Consider the following 12,387-nt stretch of genomic DNA (forward strand, 5'->3'; position numbering starts at 1 on the left):
CACCATCCATTGGTTGATATGGAGGATGTTGGGTGTCTGACAACATACTTGTTTGAACCTTCTCTGCACCTCCCCATCAGCACTGGGGTCACACTAGCTGAGTCAGGGAGAGAAACATTGCAATTAGTAGTCAGTACCAGTGCGTAAAGGTGTATTTGCTATGGAAGAATAAATTATAGGGTGTCCTAGACGTCCTAATAAACTCAGTTTCTTTTTTATATTTTATAATGGGGTGCCTCGAAATTGTGCAGAATTTTAAAGGGTGCCTTGACTGAAAAAAGGTTGAGAAACGCTAGTACAGGAAGGCCCGGAGTAAAAGAAAGGAAGAAGACCCGAGCGAAGGGCTGGCATGACAGGGGTTAAAGGGGGTTGGGAGAAGGAGAGTCCAATTAGCTAAGGGGGGAGTCTAAATGGTTTTAAGGAGGGAGCGGGTGGAGCTACAAGGGGTGGTCTGACAGGGTGTGGCAGGGGGTCTTCAGTCAAAAGAGAGTTTTCACAAGGCAAACTTCCCTCCCACCCACCCATTGTTTTATGGTTTGTTTTGGTGGTGGTTGTGCCAGTTGGTGCTGGGGGACGTCCGGCGGGGTGCAAGGTCCTCACTGGTTACCGGGGGGCACAAGAAAGGCACTTTGTAGGAACCCATCTGAGGTACGGCTTCCAGTTGTGCTGGTGGGGGTATCTGCGGTGGTCTCTCCGAGTCGGTGGTGTTGCGGCTGGAGGCCTAGTTAAGCAGGACCCAGGTATTCATTTTCTTGATGCCTATTGGGACCTTGCACTAACTCTGTTTTTGTTGTCTGAGTGGTTACTGGTTTAAGGAGGGGAGGGGGAGGTATTGGTTGAGTGGGACTGGATAAAACCATCTTTAGTCACCTGGTCAAGGCACACAGATGGCACATAAAGCGTAGATAGCTGAAATTTTTCTACCAAAGATGGAAGAAGAATGCAAAACCCTTTAAAACTAATCACTTTCCTCTTCCTGTATTGGCTTCCTATCCTCTAAATACAGGTGCATCTCAATACATTAGAATATCAGCAAAAATGTATTTCAGTAATTCAATTCAGAAAGTGAAACTCATATCTAACCGGAGTAAACAGTGTGACCAGGCAGTGGGGAAAGCAAATAGAATTCTAGGATGAATCACTAGAGGGATCACCGGCAGGAGGAAGGAGGTCCTGATTCCTCTACACAGATCTTTATATCACTAGAGGGGTCACCGGCAGGAGGAAGGAGGTCCTGATTCCTCTATATAGATCCTATCACTAGAGGGATCACCGGCAGGAGGAAGGAGGTCCTGATTCCTCTATATAGATCCTATCACTAGAGGGGTCACCGGCAGGAGGAAGGAGGTCCTGATTCCTCTATATAGATCTTTATATCACTAGAGGGGTCACCGGCAGGAGGAAGGAGGTCCTGATTCCTCTATATAGATCTTTATATCACTAGAGGGTTCACCGGCAGGAGGAAGGAGGTCCTGATTCCTCTATATAGATCCTATCACTAGAGAGGTCATCGGCAGGAGGAAGGAGTTCCTGATTCCTCTATATAGATCCTATCACTAGAGGGGTCCCCGGCAGGAGGAAGGAGGTCCTGATTCCTCTATATAGATCCTATCACTAGAGGGGTCCCCGGCAGGAGGAAGGAGGTCCTGATTCCTCTATATAGATCCTATCACTAGAGGGGTCCCCGGCAGGAGGAAGGAGGTCCTGATTCCTCTATATAGATCCTATCACTAGAGGGGTCCCCGGCAGGAGGAAGGAGGTCCTGATTCCTCTATATAGATCTTTATATCACTAGAGGGGTCACCGGCAGGAGGAAGGAGGTCCCGATTCCTCTATATAGATCCTATCACTAGAGGGGTCCCCGGCAGGAGGAAGGAGGTCCCGATTCCTCTATATAGATCCTATCACTAGAGGGGTCACCGGCAGGAGGAAGGAGGTCCTGATTCCTCTATATAGATCCTATCACTAGAGGGGTCACCGGCGGGAGGAAGGAGGTCCTGATTCCTCTATATAGATCTTTATATCACTAGAGGGGTCACCGGCAGGAGGAAGGAGGTCCCGATTCCTCTATATAGATCCTATCACTAGAGGGGTCCCCGGCAGGAGGAAGGAGGTCCCGATTCCTCTATATAGATCCTATCACTAGAGGGGTCACCGGCAGGAGGAAGGAGGTCCTGATTCCTCTATATAGATCCTATCACTAGAGGGGTCACCGGCAGGAGGAAGGAGGTCCTGATTCCTCTATATAGATCTTTATATCACTAGAGGGGTCACCGGCAGGAGGAAGGAGGTCCTGATTCCTCTATATAGATCCTATCACTAGAGGGGTCACCGGCAGGAGGAAGGAGGTCCTGATTCCTCTATATAGATCTATCACTAGAGGGGTCACCGGCAGGAGGAAGGAGGTCCCGATTCCTCTGTATAGATCCTATCACTAGAAGGGTCACCGGCAGGAGGAAGGAGGTCCCGATTCCTCTATATAGATCTTTATATCACTATAGGGTTCACCGGCAGGAGGAAGGAGGTCCTGATTCCTCTATATAGATCCTATCACTAGAGAGGTCATCGGCAGGAGGAAGGAGTTCCTGATTCCTCTATATAGATCCTATCACTAGAGGGGTCCCCGGCAGGAGGAAGGAGGTCCTGATTCCTCTATATAGATCCTATCACTAGAGGGGTCCCCGGCAGGAGGAAGGAGGTCCTGATTCCTCTATATAGATCCTATCACTAGAGGGGTCCCCGGCAGGAGGAAGGAGGTCCTGATTCCTCTATATAGATCCTATCACTAGAGGGGTCCCCGGCAGGAGGAAGGAGGTCCTGATTCCTCTATATAGATCTTTATATCACTAGAGGGTTCACCGGCAGGAGGTCCTGATTCTTCTATATAGATCCTATCACTAGAGGGGTCACCGGCAGGAGGAAGGAGGTCCTGATTCCTCTATATAGATCCTATCACTAGAGAGGTCATCGGCAGGAGGAAGGAGTTCCTGATTCCTCTATATAGATCCTATTACTAGAGGGGTCACCGGCAGGAGGAAGGAGGTCCTGATTCCTCTATATAGATCCTATCACTAGAGGGGTCACCGGCAGGAGGAAGGAGGTCCTGATTCCTCTATATAGATCCTATCACTAGAGGGGTCCCCGGCAGGAGGAAGGAGGTCCCGATTCCTCTATATAGATCCTATCACTAGAGGGGTCACCGGCAGGAGGAAGGAGGTCCTGATTCCTCTATATAGATCTATCACTAGAGGGGTCACCGGCTGGAGGAAGGAGGTCCTGATTCCTCTATATAGATCTATATATCACTAGAGGGGTCACCGGCAGGAGGAAGGAGGTCCCGATTCCTCTATATAGATCCTATCACTAGAGGGGTCACCGGCAGGAGGAAGGAGGTCCTGATTCCTCTATATAGATCCTATCACTGCTAGGTTAGGTGTGTTGTATTGGTGGATGGGTTTTTATTGCACCAGTCATATGGATTGCCCATGTGGTTCATCCTGGATATTTTGGATCTTTTCCACCTTTGTAGGTGTTCTTAGATACCCACCCTGGTGGCTCCAGGTGTCCCCCCCTTTCGCTCCATTTGTTTGCTGAAAGTGCCAGAACAGGGCTTGCAGCATTTACTTGAAAACTTCAGCAAATAACATGATCTAAGAGATCTGTATTGTGTAGGTATTTATCATATTATTTCCATGTATGGGTATTATTGTGAATTTATTTTGTTGATTGTTAAAAAATGTTTTTTCTTTGAACTTCCTCCTGAAGCAGTAGAATTGTTCATGAAAAGCGTCGAGGGATCTTGAGTCTAATACATCATACTTTTTTGGGTGTTTGTTACTCTTTTTAAACAATTCTTTTATATTGAACAAAACGGATTGTGTTTTTTAACAGTTTTTTTAATGCCATTGACTACTTCTATACCTTAAGTGCCATTTATTCGCTATAATTTCTGGTTTTCTGGTCATTCAGTATGATGTATACCCTTAGCCACTTGCCGACCTGCTACAGTACATGAACTGCGGCGTGGTGGCACGTGCCGGCACAATCACTTACATGTACATCATTGTGCCTGCTTGGGCTAAGGGGGGTGCTGTGCAATGGACACAATGCATTGCGGCTCCCGGTACCGCGATCACATGATCACAATGCAAACAAAGCTGTTATGAATGAATCCTGTTCTTATCAGCTTTGCTGCTTATACAGTGATACTGTAATTGGGCCACAGCTATCACATGGTACCTGCCCACATGAAAGAAAAGTATACTTTAAATATATTTTTAAAATATTCTTCTCAAATAGATTGACATATATTTGAAATACTACAATTTTGGCCATATTCAATATATTTATATACAGTTGCAAGAAAAAGTATGTGAACCCCTTGGGATTACGTGGAGTTTTGCATGAATTGGGCATAAAATGTGCTCTGAACGTCATCTAAGTCACAACAATAGAAGAACACAGTCTGCTGAACATAATACTACACAAACATTAGATGTTGCCATGGTTTAATTGCACATAACATGTAAACATTCACAGTGCAGGGAGGAAAAAGTATGTGAACCTTTGGACTTAATACCTGGTTGACCCTCCTTTGGCAGCAATAACCTCAACCAAACGTTTCCTGTAGTTGCAGATCAGACCTGCACAACGATCTGGAGTAATTTTGGACCACTCCTCTTCACAAAACTGTTTCAGTGTAGCAATATTCTTGGGATATCTGGTGTGAATCGCTCTCTTAAGGTCATGCCACAGCGTTTCAATTGGGTTGAGGTCAGGACCCTGACTGGGCCACTCCAGAAGGTGTATTCTGTGCTGTTGCAGCCATTGTTTTGTTGAATGACTTGTATGCTTTGGGTCATTGTCCTGTTGCATCACCCATCCTCTGCGGAGCTTCAGTTGGCAGACAGATGGTCGTACGTTTTCCTGCAAAATGTCTTGATAAACTCTGGAATTCATGATTCCGACATTTCCGAGGGAGGAGCCTAATCGTGGCGGTGTGAGAGAGAGCGATGTGAGCGCTCTCCGCAGGATAACCGCCCTCCTTCCCTTAACGTTCCCCATGGAAGCTGCTAAACTCCCCGCCTGAGATCTTACGGCAGAGGGGGGGTCCTGAGAGTGAAGTGGAGGAGACGGAGCTGCGGGAGTTCTGGACGGTGAGACGGCTGGGAATCTCTCACCTCTGACTGCTGGGAGTGCGGGTGACGGGAGGTGGTCACGTGACCCGCCGAAGGGCAGTACTGGGAGACGGAGAAGCCGGCCGGCTTCCTGAAGCAGAGGGAGACCCCGGCTTTCCGACCCAACAGAAGAGGAGGGAGAGAGAAACGGCTGGCTTCCTTTGAAACTGAAGCCGCTCGGGCAGAGAGATTTACATGACCGTCGGTACCCACGAGAGAAACGGAGAGAGAGAGAAGAAAAAGAGCCTCGGAAAACCCCCCCTTCACCTCTCCCCCCCCTCCTCTACTAACCCCTCTCCCCCCCCCTCCCCTCCTGAGCTGAAGGGAAAAGGAGCAGAGCCACACCAGAATGCTGACAGCCTCACTGGAACGAAGCAGCGGGAAGGAGGGTGAGTGAGACTATCTGGACTATATATTAAATCTGTTTATGGATAGCTTCTTGGTGTGGCAGAAGAAATATATATAGAGAAAAAGGGGGAACCACCAAATAGCTTGAAGAAAGTAGAATTTACCTAAAGGACTTATTATTAGTATATATCTTAAAGTTTAAAAAGAGAACTCGGATACAGTTAAAAATATGAAGAGCAAAAATAGTAAAGGGAATGCCCCTAAACACGCCCAATCAGGAACAATTAGAAAATTTACATCTCAAGGTAACGTGACCCCAGAAAGAACTCAGGGGGCAGGTGAAAAAAGTATAATGGAGAACAGTATGGATAAAAGCGCCAGATCTCCAGTAGAAATGGATAATAATCAACAAATATCAGGAGAAATAGAGTCAAAGGAAAATGAAGGAGAACTACAAATCCCAAATAAAAAGGAAATGGCGGAAATGTTTAAAAATTTGGAAAAATCAATTAAACAGGAAATGGGAATTATTCGGAAAGATCTGGGTCATCTCTTGACTAGAGTAGAAGATACAGAAGAAAAAATCAATAAACATGCTCAAACTCTTTCTGAACTGAATAATCAGATACTAGAGATTAGGCAAGAACAAAAAAAACTGGGATATAAACTGGAGATACAAGGTAACATACACAGGAAAAAAAATCTCAGGATAAAAGGAATTCCGGAGCTTATACAAGATAAAGAATTAAGAGAGACGATACAAAAAATCTTAAACTCCATTATGGGTAGACCTAGAACAGAGACATGCATATTGGACAATATATATAGATCAGGAAAGGCCCAACGAGATCGGGCGGAAGAGAGACCGAGAGATGTAGTGGTTCAATTTAATAAAATTGGAGAGAGAGAAGAAATATGGAAGAAGACAAAAGGAAGATATAATATTGAGTATGAAGGGAAAAATATACAAATCTTTGCAGACTTGACACCTGAGACATTATGGAGAAAGAGATCACTGAGACCCTTAATAGAACAGATGAAAAAACAAAACATACAGTATAGATGGAGCGGCTCAATGTGTCTAATCGGATGGAAGAATGGAGTTACTGCATACCTGAGATTTCCTGAGGATTTGAGAGACTTTTTTGACAAACTTAACATTCAAAAAGTAGAGGTTCCAGGCTGGGAGGTTGAGGGAGGGGAAAACGTCGAGGGAAAAGAGCAATGGCAGCAAATTAGAAGAAAGAATAAAGAAGGGATAGAAAGGGGAACATTGAGGGAAATGGAGGGACGGTGAACCGTACAAGGTTAGAGTTCAACCTCAGGGCCAAGATCCAAATGTGACAGTAAGCTCACAAAGGATTAGATGGTAAAAAATAGGCCTGATGGGAGGGGGGGGTTCGAGGGGGGAGGGAGGAGGGAGGGCCAGGGGAGGGGGGAGGTGAAGAGGGAGGGTAAGGGGGGGGGAGGAGGTAAAAGATGGTATAGGGGGAAGGTTTTAAAAATACTCTGCATAGGGACGAGATGTACTCAAGAATTATGGAAGATATAAAATTTATAACATATAATGTAAAAGGGTTGAATAGTCCTGGGAAGAGATTTAAGCTATTTAAGGAGTTACAACACAGAGAAGCCTCGGTAGTTTTTTTACAGGAGACGCATTTTGAGATTAAGTCAAATATCAAATTAAATACTAGAAACTATCCAACATGGTTTTATGCAGACTCCCCAATTAAGAGAGCCAAAGGGGTGGCAATTGGGTTCGCTAAAAACGTAAGGTGGGAGGTGGAAGAGAGAGAGACAGATCCTGAGGGGAGATTCTTGTTTCTGAGGGGCAGATTACAGGAAATAGAGTGTACAGTGGCGAATATTTATTGCCCAAATAAGAGACCGGAGGTATACCTGAAAGGGATATTAAGAAAATTGAGGGACTTTAAAAAGGGAAGACTGATAATGGCGGGAGACTTGAATTTATGTCTAGATCCACAGATGGATACAACATCTCGTGTGCAACGAGAGGGAGGTAGGTCTATGAAGACTTTGAAGAAGGAGATATATGAAGGGCAACTAGTGGATATATGGAGGATAATGCATGGAAAGGAAAAAGACTATACTTTCTTCTCTAATGCACACGAGATTTATTCAAGACTGGACTATATAATGGTAGAACATCAACTTATCGAGAGGGTGGCCAAAGTAGAAATAGAGACAATGACTCTCTCAGACCATGCCCCAGTTATAATGAAGGTGAGATGGGGGAGACAACTGACAAGGGGGGTGGGATGGAGATTAAACGAGGCCCTTCTATTAGATCAAGAGATCGATCAGCAGATCAGACGAGAAATGGAAAGATATTTTCAGGAGAATGAAACAGGAGATGTCTCAATGGCCACTGTCTGGGAGTCCCATAAGGTATATATTAGGGGTATATTGATTGCGTTAGGAGCAAAAAAGAAAAGAGAAAGGAGTAAGAAAATGACAGGGCTCTTAAAAGATATAAATGACCTGGAACAGATCCATAAAAACAGAATAACATGTGAGATAAGACAGAAGATAATAGGAAAGAAGAAAGAATTGGAGATATTAATGGAAGAAGAGATGAGGAGAGTACTTAATAAAGTTGCAGTGGAGAGGTACAGATGGGGAGATCGTCCAGGAAAATATATAATGAAGGCCCTGAGAAAAAAGAAAACTAGAAATTACATAGAAAAAATAAGAAACCCCAAGGGAGAAATGGCTCACTCTACTAAAGAGATTGGGAAGGTGTTTGAGGAGTATTACAATAAGTTGTATAATATTAAGTCTCAAAACTTAGTAAATAATAGTGAAAATGAGAATAGAGAAAAAAGAAAGGCATATCTAAAAAATGCAGAACTACCAAGGATAGATAAAGATCTATTGAAATCCCTGGAATTAGAAATCACACAGGAGGAAATAAAAATAGCACTAAAAGACACTAAGGTGGGGAAAAGTCCTGGCCCGGACGGATACACCGTGAGGTACTATAAAAAATATAGTGAACTATTGATACCAAAGTTGAAGGAATATATGAATGCCCTGGGGGGAGAAATGGAGATTAGACAGGAATCCCTACAAGCTCATGTAACACTTATACACAAGGAAGGGAAGGATCCTACTCAATGTTCAAGTTATAGGCCAATTGCACTCCTAAATGTAGATACAAAGTTATATGCGAAGGTCTTAGCAAATAGGATCAAAGACTTAATGCCAGAATGGATCCAGGGAGATCAGGTTGGCTTTGTGTCAGGGAGGGAGGGTAGAGATAACGGAATTAGAACTCTGTTGTTGATCCAGAAAGCTAAGAAAGGGAAAACCCCGGCAGTGATTCTCTCGATCGACGCTGAAAAAGCTTTTGATAGAGTAAACTGGAGCTTTATGATGGACACCCTAGAGATCATGGGGGTAGGTAGTAGAATGAGGGAATGGATAGGAAAATTGTATAAAATGCCATCCGCGGTTATTTTGGTCAATGGTGAAAAATCGGCACCTATAAGGATGTCAAATGGCACTAGACAGGGATGTCCACTGTCCCCTTTGTTGTATGTGTTAACATTGGAACCCTTACTAGAAACAATTAGGAGGAATGCAGATATAAAGGGAATACAAATAGGGGAAACGGAACATAAGGTGGCAGCTTTTGCAGACGATCTGTTGTTCTATGTGGGTAATCCTAGGATAACACTCCCGAATTTAATGAAAAGCTTAAAGGAATATGGAGAAATATCAAACCTAAAAATCAACCTGACAAAAACTGAGATCTTGAATATAAATCTCCCGAATGGTGAGAAAGAAAAGATAAAAAAAGAATTCCCTTTTACATGGAGAGATAGAGAGATAAAATATTTAGGAGTCAAACTTTCTGCTTCATATTCAAAATTGTATAAATTAAATTATATTTCCCTTTTAAACGAGATTAAGGAGGAACTGAAGAAATTGGGAGGAGGAATCCCCTCCTGGTTAGGACGAATAAATCTGATAAAAATGATAATTGTACCCAAAGTTTTGTATAAATATCAAATGATCCCAATAAAACTCCCAGAAGCATTTTTTAAAGAAATTAAAAGGATGATAACAAAATTTATATGGAAAAATAAAAAACCTAGAATATCGTATGATTTGATAAGTAGACGAAAAGAGAGAGGGGGACTGGGAGTGCCAGACTTTGGGAGATACTATAATGCTGTAGTTTTAGCAAGAATTTATGATTGGACACACAATAAAAGGGGGAAAAGATGGGTAAAGATAGAGAATGACTTGAGCGGAGTTGACCTGAGTAGAAACATATGGGCACCAACACAATATAGAGGTTTAAAAGAAACCACGAGCGTGTTTACATTGAACGTTTTAAGGGTTTGGGATAATTTACACAAGTATATGCACTGGGATTTTAATTCACAATTAATGTCACTAAGGAATATAGAATACTTCCCACCAGGTATTGAAGGGAGTATGGGAAAATGGATTAAAAAGGAAGACATTCAACTAAGAGATATTATGGACGGAAAGAAGTTGAAAACATTGAAAGACTTAAAAAAGAGTGGAAGGGAACTTTTTATTAAGATTGATGAGTGGAAATATCACCAATTAAATCACTTTGTTGAGAGTCTTCCGAAACCCATAAGAGGGAGAAAGGAGTGGAACATGTTTGAGAGGTTACTGGAATCACGGGGAGACGGAAAACGGGGCACGGCAAAAATTTATAAAATTCTTACCGAGTTAGCTACGGAATTAAAACCAAGCTATATAGAAAAATGGGAAAGGGATTTAGGAGTGGAGATAGATGAGGATAAACAGAGGAAGATATATAGACTCACGCACGAGAACACTAGTATGAGAGAGGTGGAGGTAAACTATAAAAGTTTAGTAAGATGGCACATTACACCAATTCTAGAGCACAAAATAGATATAGAGAAAACACAAGAGTGTTGGCGTGGTTGTGGAAAGATTGGTACATGGTTTCACATCTGGTGGGAGTGCCCAAGGATACAAAATTTTTGGAAGATAACAGTCAACTTAATTGAGAAAATCTCAGGAATAAAGATAGGATTAGACCCACAAGTGTGTTTACTACATAAAACAGATTTACCAGTGAATAAATATAAAAACTCGGGTATATGGTACTTTGTGAACGCAGCGAAGGGGTTGATACCCAAATTCTGGCATAGCTTGGAAGTTCCGAAAGAGAAGGATTGGGTAGAAAGAGTAAATCAGATTAGTAGGATGGAGAAACTATACTATACCCAGGAAGATAAGATGGAGATATATAACAGGAGATGGGAAAAATGGGAAGATTTTGTACACCATAGGAATATATATGAAGAAATGCCAGGAGAAGATTCTTAATTTTATATAGATGGAAGTAAGAGAAAAATGCAGAGTGGGAGGGAGGAGGGATGGGGTAGGGCATAAGGGTAGAGGGAAGGGAAAGGAAGAAAAAGGAGGTAACAGAAAGAAAATAAGAGTAAAAATATTATATGAGAATGTAGATGAAATGCATTATGCTCTTCTTTCATGTTCCCCTGTTTTTTTTTTCTTTTTTTCTTTTTTCCTTTCTCTTTTTATATGTAATTATAAATGTGAAAATTTAATAAATATTTGAATAAAAAAAAAAAAAAAACTCTGGAATTCATTTTCCCATCAATGACAACAATCCGTCCAGGCCCTGAGGCAGCAAAGCAGCCCCAAACCATGATGCTCCCTCCGCCATGTTTTACAGTGGGGATGAGGTTTTGATGTTGGTGTGCTGGGCCTTTTTTTCTCCACACATAGTGTTGTGTGTTCTTCCCAAACAACTCAATCTTGGTTTCATCTGTCCACAATATATTTTGCCAGTAGTGCTGTGGAACATCCAGGCGCTCTTTTGCAAACTTCAAACGTGCTGCAATATTCCTTTTGGACAGCAATGGCTTCCTCCGTGGTGTCCTCCCATGTACTCCATTCTTGTTTAATGTTTTCCTTATTGTAGATGTGTCAACAAAAATGTTAGCATGTGCCAGAGATTTCTGTAGGTCTTTAGCTGACACTCTGGGATTCTTCTTTACCTCATGCAGCATTCTGCGCTGTGCTCTTGCAGTCATTTTTACAGGACGACCACGTCTAGGGAGAGTAGCAACAGTGCTAAACTTTCTCCATTTGTAGACAGTCTGTCTTACCGTGGACACATGAACATCAAGGCTTTTGGAGATACTTTTGTAACCCTTTCCAGCTTCTTGCAAGTCAACAATTCTTGATCGTAGGTCTTCTGAGAGCTCTTTTCTGCGAGGCATGGTTCACATCAGACAGTGCTTCTTGAAACCGGTAAACCCAAAACAGGTGTGTGTTTTTTAAGGGCAGGACAGCTGTCAGCAACACATCCAATATCATCACACTGATTGGAGCCAAGGTTGGCTCACTCCTGGCTCCAATTAGCTCTGGGAGAAGTCATTAAGCTAGGACCTCACATACTTTTTCCTCCCTGCACTGTGAATGTTTACATGTTATGTGCAATTAAACCATGGCAACATCTAATGTTTGTGTAGCATTATGTTCAGCAGACTGTGTTCTTCTATTGTTGTGACTTAGATGACGTTCAGAGCACATTTTATGCCCAATTCATGCAAAACTCCACGTAATCCCAAGGGGTTCACATACTTTTTCTTGCAACTGTATATGTAGGGCGGCACAGTGGCTTAGTGGTTAGCACATCTGCCTTGCAGTAAATGGGTCATGGGTTCGATTTCTGACCATGGCACCTCCTGCCTGGAGTTTGCATGTTCTCCCTGTGCTTGCGTGGGTTTCCTCCAGGTACTCTGGCTTCCTCCCACACTCAAAAGACATGCTGGGAGGTGAATTGGCTCCTGTC

At 43.0% G+C, this 12,387-nt stretch overlaps 1 pseudogene across 1 annotated transcript in view; it reads left to right on the forward strand.

Moving 5' to 3' along the window:
- The first annotated feature begins 6,045 nt into the window (after window positions 1-6,045).
- The window catches only part of LOC149440538 (chymotrypsinogen A-like), a 38,923-nt pseudogene continuing 32,581 nt past the window's right edge, over window positions 6,046-12,387 (forward strand). Inside the window, exon 1 of the transcript XR_016307581.1 lies at window positions 6,046-6,205. The product of XR_016307581.1 is annotated as a chymotrypsinogen A-like (transcript). The remainder of the gene's footprint in view (window positions 6,206-12,387) is intronic.

This window comes from Staurois parvus, unplaced genomic scaffold (assembly GCF_062004578.1).
Source record: "Staurois parvus isolate SC_StPar_1 unplaced genomic scaffold, SC_StPar_1.0 ptg001076l, whole genome shotgun sequence".
In the NCBI taxonomy this organism is placed as follows: domain Eukaryota; kingdom Metazoa; phylum Chordata; class Amphibia; order Anura; family Ranidae; genus Staurois; species Staurois parvus.